Raw genomic sequence first — 10654 nt, forward strand, 5'->3', positions numbered from 1 at the left:
TCGAGCAAATCGTGTCTTATGAAACAACTGCGAGTGCCTCGGAACCGACTCTCCGGATCTGCACTATCCATCTGAGACTATCACGACATCAGCAGGAGGTGGAACAGTGAGAGGGAAGGAGTGATTTGCCGAGACCTGAGAACTCTGCCCGGCAACTGGTGACAAGACAAACGTGATTAAGACGATTGGCCGATGCCGTGATTGACTGATTTAATTTCCGTAGCTTTAACGAGTACGTAAAAAGAAGTTAAGAGCAAAAGCAATCAATTGTGTAACCAATCTGTGCGGACGATGACATCATTAATGACGTTTGTCTCGTTCAAGTGGTTGCTGTTGTTAATCGTGTCCTTTCTGTTCTTGATGAAGTCATCGATGTCGCTACGAGGTCGTCGATCACGTTGTCAATGACATCGACGCGATCCATAACAACTTGTTGATTAATGATGTTTTGGATTTCGCCGGGTCGTTAACGATTGTGTTGTTGATGATTGCGTTGTGGTTAATCACATTGATATTGATGAAGCACATATTGATGACAGTTCATGCAGCTGTTGAATTTTGGTTGTGATGTTCTTAGTCATTGATGGGGGTGTCTCGCCCTGTTTTTTCTTTTTTGACAAAATCTATCTACAACATGCCGCAGAGCTACGCGATCAGTACACGATAAGAAGCTCTAATTAATTCTGATTAGGGGCCTGCCTGACGTCTAATAGCCCGTCGTTATAATGCGCGCGCGGCAGCGAGAACAAAACGCAACTTAACGACGCCATCGCGCTTCTTCTTCTTCTCGTACGACGCAATGTGACTCACAACACAGCATACTCCATGTCAGCTGCTTGACCGAAGACGCATTAGGACAGAAAAAAAAAAAAAAGAGGACAGTACATCTGAAGGAAGCAAACACGCGCGCACGCACGCACACGCATCCCAGAGGATCTCATTAGCGTGATTGGCTTCGGGACCTTTTGCTGATCAGGACGTACTTTGTAGTTGCATTTACATCTTAACGACGATATCTCCCGATCCGTAAAGGAAAAGCTCCACGCGAGTCTCGTATGCGGCTTTATGTTTAACGGGACGACGTGACGTTGGTCGATGGGGGTCACCACATCGATGGGGTTGATGATGTTGTCGTCTTTGTTGTGTTTCTACCCCGAACGGTCCCGCATCCCGGCGGCGGCGACCCCGCTTGTGACGAGCGTGACGAACGGGCCTCATAATTGGCTTTGACTGCATGGCGTTGTCGTGGCGATGCACAGCAGAGAGTCATCTGGGAGAGTCTCTGGCAAAGCTCGAGAAGCCTCTTCTATTTTTTTTGCCCCTTTCGTGTATGTGTGTGTTTTGAGTCAGCTCGTTCGAACGCCAGCTGATGCTGAGCAGCAACTCTCTCTGGAAATCACGCGGGGATTGTTGCGCATATGCAGAGAGAAGACGTGTGTGTGTGTGTGTGTGTGTGTGTGTGTGTGTGTGTGTGTGTGTGCGTGCGTGCCCCGACTCTAGTTGTGAATCTGCATGACGTATACGTGCTCATTTTATAATACAATATACAATAAATAATATATATAGCCAATATTTTTTATATTGAGTGAATCGTCGCTAAGAAATCGTCCAGATATGAGCAACAACTCTCGTATATGTCAATGGCGAAAATTGGATACGGCTTGGTTGGATGGCGCGGGTGTACCTAATATTGGGACTCGTGACGGGGCACGAGCCAAGCCAACGTGACAGAACAACATCATATCGTTAAAAAGTGTCGAAGAAATGACAAGGACGTGTGAACTATGATACACACACACACACACGACTATGATATAACAAGACAGCAAGAAAATAATCCAATATTGTCACTTGAGGAATTTGCACAAATCAACGCCCCCCCCCCCCCCCACACTTCATCAGAATTATTATGAAATATCACAGTGATGTTATTCTCACACGCGCACGCAAGCACGTAGCAAACTATAAACGGCTCTATGGCAGGAATTCCATACACTGGCAACGTAGCGGAGTAGTTGCTGTGCTAGCTGATCCTTGTTCCTCTATGCCCCCCCCCCCCTTTAGATCTCGCGCATCACCATGACAACGGCGGGAATCCTAGCTAACGACGAAACGGCCAGCCAATGGGGTGCAGGCAGACGTCTTGTCGAATTAGCCCAGCCAGCGCTAACTTGGACTTTGAAGGAGGCCCGGGAAGGGCAAAGGTCAGCTGGCCACGGGACGGCCACGGCCGACTTTCTGGGTCGTTCCATGGTCAGATTCTGGAGACTTTTTTTTGTGCGTTTATTTGTGATAGCAATTTAATGGGAAACTTTGACGAGCTCTAAAACAAAGTGTTTTTTTGTTTTTGGGAAGGCCTGGGACGGTTTATGACGAGTCATCAAATTTGACAAAACCTCAGAAAGATGTTGTGCAATTTGGAGTCGCCCATCCATCTTGGAAATGAACTCCAGTTTTAGTTCCGAGTTGGAATTTACCACTTTGGACCAAAACGGGCGTCAGACGAGAATTCTTTTTGGTTGCTCGGTGAAAGCGACGACTGCGGCTGACATTTTTATTTGAGCCTTAGCTTTCCACCCCGTCGACCCAGAAGGGCAATCGGAGTTACGGTTTCGAAAAGCTCTGTGACATAAATGTAGGAAAAGCAAGCTAGACGTTTAGAGTGGGAACAAAACAACACTTGCAGATAATATCATAAATGACACACACACACACACACGTAAGGAGAAAAAGAGATGATGTGATGTCAAGAGCAAAGTCACATCATCTTGGAGAGAAAACAGGGCAGAATCTCATCACGGCCAGCCCAAATGAGATTAGCCCCGCAGCCTCGCTCTTCCATCCAAGTCAATACATCAGTCGTCCCTCTCTGGCTCCTTGGCCCAACAAATTGCATTAAAGCACAGAGACGTCCCTCACAATCAGGCCCGGATTGCGAGGGCCGACCGAGCCGAGCAGGCCATGGGAGGGGCCGCGCAAACCGGGCTTTATGCGTCAGCGTGAGCACTCAAGGACGTTCTGCCGCCGGCGGCGGCGGCGGCTACACGCTTGTGTCTGGAAGCGCAGCTGCTCTTACAGTGACAACGCAAGCTACTTTGGGGACAGTAAATGGCGACAACTTACAAGGAGGCTCCGTGCAACAATGCAAAACATGACCAATTAACCAAAATTATTGGGGCGAGTTGAAGAAACAACCAAAATTTTGGTGGGTCTACTCATAATAGACAAAGTTACCAACAACGAGTAAACGAAAATTGTATTGCCCAACTTAATATTTGTTTGTTGCTGTGAAATTTCGAGTTTTTTTTGGACAGGTATAAAAAGGTATAAAACCCACAAATTCAATAATAAAAAAACAACAACTATATAGTCAACGTGGAACAGACCCCAGAGGGGAAAAAAAGAGGCTAGGATGCCGTCGTCATGGCAACAAACGGCAGGATGTCTGTCACCTCGGAGCGCTTGCTTCCTGTGCGTGCGCGTTCACGTGCGCGTGCAAGGGTGCAGGAGAGTTGCAACTTGTAACAATAACTTCCTCATTAGCGTGTCCCCAGTGGAAGAAGCAAAAATTCTTCCTGCAATGCTAACTAGTCTCCCGCAGGGAGGGAGCGCTTTGCATTATTCATCCACGCGCGTTACTTCAGCCAACGTGCGCGCGCGCATTCTCGCCAAGATCATCATTTTTTGGTGTCACCGCATTCGTGCCGTCTAAATTGTGTTTGCATTTCGCTAACAACACAAAATGTGAAGGAATGCAACGCGGGAACATTTTCATCCCGAAATAGCTGCCTTGCGCCTTCGTTATAGAAAGAAATCATTTCATGGACTTCTTCACACATAATCGGCAGGGTGCTCGCTCGCTTGCTTGCTGTGTTCGTTTGGCTCGTTTGCTTCCCTGCTCAAAGACTTTTGCCACTTTTTTTTTCCCCGGTAAGAATGAAGTAATCAGAAATGACTGTAGACTTGTCCGATTACTTTTGTGCCATTGACAAGCTAGCGTTTTAGATCGAGTGTTATCATGAAGCTAGCGATGTTTGGAAGGAAGCCGTTCGTATTTTCTGGCGCCTTGGCGTACGTGAACACCACCCGCGTGGTGTTTGCTTTTTTTAGCCGTACGAAGTAGCATCACGTGACTTGGATACTTTCAATTATGTATATATTATCTAATTATGCTATATTGTTTTACTTGAGTTACTATCGTCCCTATGTAGCCAGTAGAAGAAAAGAAAGTTTCGAATGTGCACAAACAGCAAGAAATTCATTTTGGCAAAGAAAGCAAAAAGTGAATAAAAATGGGACTTTAAAGATGCTTGTGCATATATTCTAATTTCCAATCATGTGATTTGCAACGTGTAACAACCGCCAAACCAAAATTGAAAAATAAATGACGGTCGCTGTCCGGGGTCCTGAACAGCAAGACAGTACAGTACAGCGGCATGACACCGCGGGCCACGCACACATCGAATGTCATTAGGATTACCAGCAGAGCGAGCCGTACCTAAGATTTTGTCAACAAGCGGAAGGTCCAAATGATTAGGAACAGCTCGTATCATGTGTGCTTAATAAAGGGACATCGGCTGTCAGACTGCCTATTCATGCATCTGTGCGTGCGCAAGGACACGTTTGCGCAGGAATGTCAAAGTTTCCTGCGCAAACGTGGCGCTTTCAGGCTCCTTACCTGCTCGCCTCCAATCCGCTGACGGCAGCTCCTCCTCGGGTTGAAAAGGCTCCGCGTCCCCCAGCCTTCCTCCCTCCTTCCTTCCTTCCCAGTCAGCCAGCCAGCCACCCCCCTCGCTCCTCCAGTGCCCGTCCGGTCCCCGTGTCCTCTCTCACTCGCTCTCTCTTCCCCCGCTCGCAGTGCACTTTCCTCGGGCACGGCGTGGAGCGTCCGAGGGGGTTAGGCTGGATGTCGGGAAGGCTGTTATTATTTTTTCGTTTTTTTTGTGGCGGTGTGATGTGATGCACTGCCTCCTTTTCCTCTTCTCAGTTTGTGGTGATCACTGCGTCAGGCTCCCCCTCCTCTCTCTCTCTCTCTCTCTGGCTTTCTCGCTCGCTCTGTGGCTGGTTCGCTGGAACAGACGGAGATTAATACGTCGGAATTCTCCTCCTCCTCCTCTTCTTCTTTTTTTTTTTTTCTCTCATCCAGCTGTCCTGTTCCGGGGCTGCAGAGGACAAATGAGGTGCATTCATTTTTAGACAGCAAAAAACAAATAGAACTAAACAAATCACAAAACCCCCTGAGTCGGCATTTATTAGTCCCCCCTCGGTTATTGGGGTTTCCATCATTGGATGGCGTGTGATTTTTTTTTTTTTCTTATAAAAAATTCCTTTTGATATTTTCTCATAAAAGTAGCTCATATTTGGATTTTTACTTTCCACAAAAACATAATTTGCATTGAATCTAACAATGAAACCTTTAAAAACGTCTCAAAACAACGACGAACCTTCAGTTCACGGAAAAGGAAACGTTGATTGAAAACCATCATCCAGGCTGACTTAAAACCCCCTTCAGCAATGGCTCATTTGAAACCCTACCCCGGATTTGAAACCCTCATTTAAAACCTGACCCCGAGTTTGAACCTTGACAGCCTAACCTTAGTTTGAACCCCTAATCTGAAACAGCACCACCCTTTTTAAAAGTCAGGTTTGAACCTTTCAACCCCAGCCTATCCTGAAATCCTGACCCTTGTCTTGAAAACCTGACCTTGTTCTTGCAACATCAAAGCCGCTCCGAAACATTCGTCGACATTCCCTTCGTTGCCCTTGACGCCTTCCCACATTTGCGCTCACACCAGACTGCCCCCCCCTCCCGCCAGCCCCAAATCCTTTTGAGCGGCTCCTGCTCAGCTACGACAATGACCTTGTCGTCTCACACCTGCCGACCGGCCAGCAGATGGAGAACTCGTGGCAATTACGCTCAACCACGGCTGCCTTCTTCTAAAGCAAGATGAAATATCCTTCAGCATTCTTTGCACACACGCACATGCTAAGCGGCGTCCACACGTCTCCACATGCTAACAACACTAATGACGTCCCCCAGGCACCTTGCTAAAAAAAAAAAAAAATCACGGCAAGTCTTTGTGAAGATCCCGCCCGCTCTCATCTCCGCTGACGGGAATTTGCAAGTCCATGTGATGTTTCACACGCTCGCAGCGTGACAGAAGACCAGAAGGGGGGGAGAAGGAGAAGAAAAGAGGATTTCAGACACGTTGGCTGGCTGGCAGGCAGGCGGGCGGGCTCTCGCCGCCGTTTTTAGGTCAATGACAAGAAGACCTTTCAACACACACACACACTTAGACGTGATGTGCAGGACGTGCCGATGCTGTCAACAAAGACCTCAAGGAGCAATTTCAAAGAGGCTTCAGAAGCGACTGGCGAAGCTGACTTGATGCTTTTGTGCTTTCTGACGAGGCATCAATCTTCAACGCCGTCATCTCGCCCAAACGTTTGGCAAGTGTCTAAGCCCGCCTGCTTGAAATTCGGCAGCCATCGGACAATTTCTCAAAGACGACTTTGGCTTCCGGATGCTCCCGAGTAGTGGACGAAAAAAAAAATTGGACAGACTTTTTTGTGTGCATCTGCAGGCTGACAAAATACAAGGTTGTGAAAGAAAAATGGATTTGGGGGCTAAAAAAGAAAAAGAAAGATGACCTTGGAAGTCTAAAATGGCCGCTCTAAGCAAAATGGCTGACTTCCTGTTTTTATTTTTGGAGGTCTACTCTTGATGAATGCGACTGCCAAATTTTATGTTGGGGGAAGATTTTGTGTGACATTGTGGATTTTTTTTGGAGGCGTTAACTTATTGGAAAGAAGCTAAATAAATAAGAGAACAAATTTCACTTAAAACAGCTTCTTGTGTCTTTTCAGGTATGGCTTCTTGAGATTTTTTTTTTATGTGTGGGTTTAGTCAGGACTGAAATATACTAACTTTCATGTTGCTCGATGAAACTAGCTTTGGGGGCAGAATTTTTTTCCGATGTGCTCGATTCGACGCTTTGCACTTTTGTTATTCAAATGATTTTTCCTTGAGGGCTGGCGGAAATTTCTAACAGCCAGTTTACAGGATTAAATAACTCCCCCACACATAAAACGAGGCAGGGAGCATAATTAGCCCATGCGAGTTCATTGATTATTTAGATCTGTCAGCAACGACATCATCAACAACAGGATCACGGTCGCAATTCAAAGGTCACATGACAAGAGATGGGCTCTTTCCTGTAATTAATCGGCAAAAGTCCAGGATGCGATTTTATTTACCGTCGTTAACATTTTGCCACGCAGAATGCTACGTAAAAACTGACATGATTATCGCCATTCCGTTGGCTCCTTCGCCGAATCAAATGCAACAAAACGTGCGCGGCTAGCTGTTAGCATCTTTAGCCAACTTGTTTTTTGTGACTGTGCTTAGCGCAAAAACAATCAAACGTGGTACAGTCACTTAAATAACAAAGAAATAAATGATTATATATTTCGCACTTGATTGAATGCCTCCGTTATGTGACCACTCGACAAAAAATAAGCAGCTAGCGCTAAATGTACTGGATCCCTATTATGGTAGCGACACTATCACGTGAACATTGTTTTCGAGTGAAACAAAATGCAGCGGACGCTAATAGCTGCCATAACTCACAGCCACTTTAACCCTCCCCTAAAGCACATGCGTGACACTCATTCATCTACATGTTAAGCGCACCGGAGCTCTTTCAACACTCTTAATGGAGCGCCTTGTTAACAAGTCCGGGCGGAGCCGCTATTATTTCCAAATAAATGCTCAACATGACACTGCTGACCAAGTATTTGTTGGGGCGGCATAAGCAGGCACGAAAAAAGGGCAGGCTCAATGGCGTGAAGCCAACGTCAGGAGTCGCTGCGTGCAACGACCAGCGTAGCTACGCGACATCTTGTCTTGTTTTATTCTGGCAGCAATTACGAGGAGTTCCGCTTGACGTTTTTCGTGATCTTTTCAAGGAGACGACGGCTGTGTGAAGTGGCCTGGAAGGGAACATAGAAAGGCCAAAATTGAAGCGGACCGACGGGGGAGCCCTAAGGGACGCCAGAAGGGAACATAGAAAGGCCTGAATTGAAGCGGACCGACTAGGGAGCCCTGAGGGATGCCAGAAGACCAAGAACACTAGCCAGAACATGGGACGATGTAAAAGTGTCTCGGAATGGATTCAAATACTTAAGATTGAAGCTGAATTTGTTCAATGACCACACTCGTAACTCAAATCACTCATATGGCAAACCTGATTTGGCATTCAAATAATTCATTTAAAACAACTCGTAACAAAATGAATCTTGTCTTTGTGTGTGTCCGTAGCAGCCTCCGGAATGAAGGCCATTTTGCAAAGAAGATGGCGAGCGCTAATTAGCGACGACAACGGCGACGTTTCACCCAAAGAAGGTTTCGGCTGCCAACCTATTTGTGCCTCGCAGCTTCACTCGAGTGGCGAGCAGGCGGCAGGGGAGCGTCGCACATTACAAGGACCAGATAGCCGGCTGAAATTCAAACTCCAAAAAATGATTACTGGCGCTGAGAGGGAGGGAAAGAAAAAAAAAAGTGTCAAATGCGACAAGCTGCTATAAATATTGCACACGCACGCACGCACACAATTCAATTTTCAGCCTTTTGCACGGTTTACGAGATGGCTTTTTGCGCGGCGACACATTACACCAGACAGTGATTTTAATGAGCACACAGTGAATTCCGCTGCGGAGATTTAAATGAGAACATGACTTATTCCTGTCGTGCGCGTGCGCGCTAACATATACGACATGCTACTAAAACAAAAGCTCATTTCCTGTTTGCTCCCTGTGTAGCCAGTCAAGGACATCCATCCCGGCCGGCTTTCATAAACATCGACGGCGAGTCGTAAAACGTGAAGTCGCGTTAAGGCGCCACTAATTTCAAGCTAAGCTAACATACCGACGCTGTACCGACTCGGAGACAAAATCGCTGACTTATGACGAGTAAGCGACAAAAGCTACCAATCGGTGACGATTAGTGTGTGTGTGTGTGTGTGTGTGTGTGTGTGTGTGTGTGTGTGTGTGTGTGTGTGTGTGTGTGTTATCTGCTACTGTGCTAGAAATGATTTAAATGGAAAAAATCATGGCTGGAGAGATTTGAGTTTTTATTTTTCCCTCTCTCGATCTGCGCTGCCGCTGTCGTGGAAGGTTTGTCCTTTGTCGTAAAGCAGTGTCACGCGGCGGGATGAGTTACGGACACAGGAGAGGAGCGAGCACTTTGAGGACGGTTACTTTTGATGTACTGTGTGAAGGCGCCGCAGACTACAAACTGACTCGACGCGTGTTTAGAAAATCCGGCTGGGCGGGATGGCGAGGGCAGAGCGATAAATCCGAATCAAAGACGCCACCGCAACGTAGCGAAATGTCATGGAAGTTGGCAGTGATGTCACTGATGAAAAAAAAAATCGCAATGAGATTATTTTTCAAAATGGTTCAGCCCAACTCTCCACGGGGGCCAAAATAACCCAATTTGGGTCAAAAAATGAACTAATCCAACTTTCTGCCTTGTTTTGCACAAAACAGGCCAATGTCTCGCTATGGTTGGTTGTTTTGTGCTGAGTGAGCAGAAAGTTTCACCCAGGTAGTGGATCAGTCCATTTTGGACCCAAGTTGGTTTGACCCAACTGTTAATGAAATTCCATCATATAAATTATTGTTTTTTTCTTGTTTGTTTTTTATGTAATCTCCAAATGAGTCTGCCTATGTGGACCGGAAGCAGAAACATTTGGGCATCGCTGATCTAAGAGAAACTAATTGTCGTCTCTCTCAACACGTTTGTCTTCATTTGGCCATACAAAGGTCCAGGAGTGCATTGGACCCGCTTCCCGCCACGGCACGTAGACGAGCAGCTTGCCGCCTAGTGAGCTTTCCATGTCCTCCGAGACATTAGCGTTAGCGTCCAGATGTAATGTTAAACCAACGGCCTTGAAAAAAAACGGTTTGATTACGAACACATTTTACGGTACGGTGAGAACATTTGCGTTATAAAAAATTTGGAATTAACAAACGAAAAGCAAAGATGAAAGATACGTTACGATGCCAATTAAAACTAAAAGACGCACGTAGCTACATAGGAATCGCAAGCAAACGGAGAAAAAAAAACACCTACTAAAGCACATATTCCTTGGATATTCCTTGAATATTCCTTGGATATTTTCCTTGCTTCACCGTTTTGCTTCTTGGGTTTAAGTGAACTCCTAACACATGGCAGCATGTCACTTTGCATTAAACAAAATAAAATAAAAAGTCTGTTTGCGTTCATTTCCTGCTTGGCCACTTCCTCTGTGATCGACCACCTGTCATTTAAAAATAAAAGCGCTTACCTGTTCTGGAGGGCCGGATGGAACAACCCATTCTGTGGATTCGACCGCCCTCTAGTGGTCACCGCCAAAATGCAGCACATGCATGAGGCCCCCAGTCAAGCTTAGGTTAGGTTTCAAGCCTGGCTATGATTATGGTTTTCCGCCCAGGCTAAGATTTAGTAGGGCTTGAAAGTTTTAAAACAAGATTCGGGTGGTTTAGCCTAAATGTTCAAAATATGGCCACTTGAAAAAATGTTCCCGCTACTGATGCTTGAACGGTTGGTTGGCTTGAAGTGTGAAAACGAGGAAGAAGGTCTGCGCTTGCT

The 10654-nt window shown here is 46.3% G+C and overlaps 1 protein-coding gene across 2 annotated transcripts in view; it reads right to left on the minus strand.

The window, feature by feature from the left end:
• The window catches only part of elfn1b (extracellular leucine-rich repeat and fibronectin type III domain containing 1b), a 25776-nt gene extending 20619 nt beyond the window's left edge, over window positions 1-5157 (minus strand). For both annotated transcript variants that reach the window (XM_037248998.1, XM_037248980.1), the window contains exon 1: window positions 4679-5157. The gene's annotated coding sequence lies outside the window, so the exon portion shown is untranslated. The remainder of the gene's footprint in view (window positions 1-4678) is intronic.
• Between the last annotated feature and the right edge of the window lie 5497 nt (window positions 5158-10654).

The sequence above is a fragment of the Syngnathus acus genome, chromosome 1, assembly GCF_901709675.1.
Source record: "Syngnathus acus chromosome 1, fSynAcu1.2, whole genome shotgun sequence".
In the NCBI taxonomy this organism is placed as follows: Eukaryota; Metazoa; Chordata; class Actinopteri; order Syngnathiformes; family Syngnathidae; genus Syngnathus; species Syngnathus acus.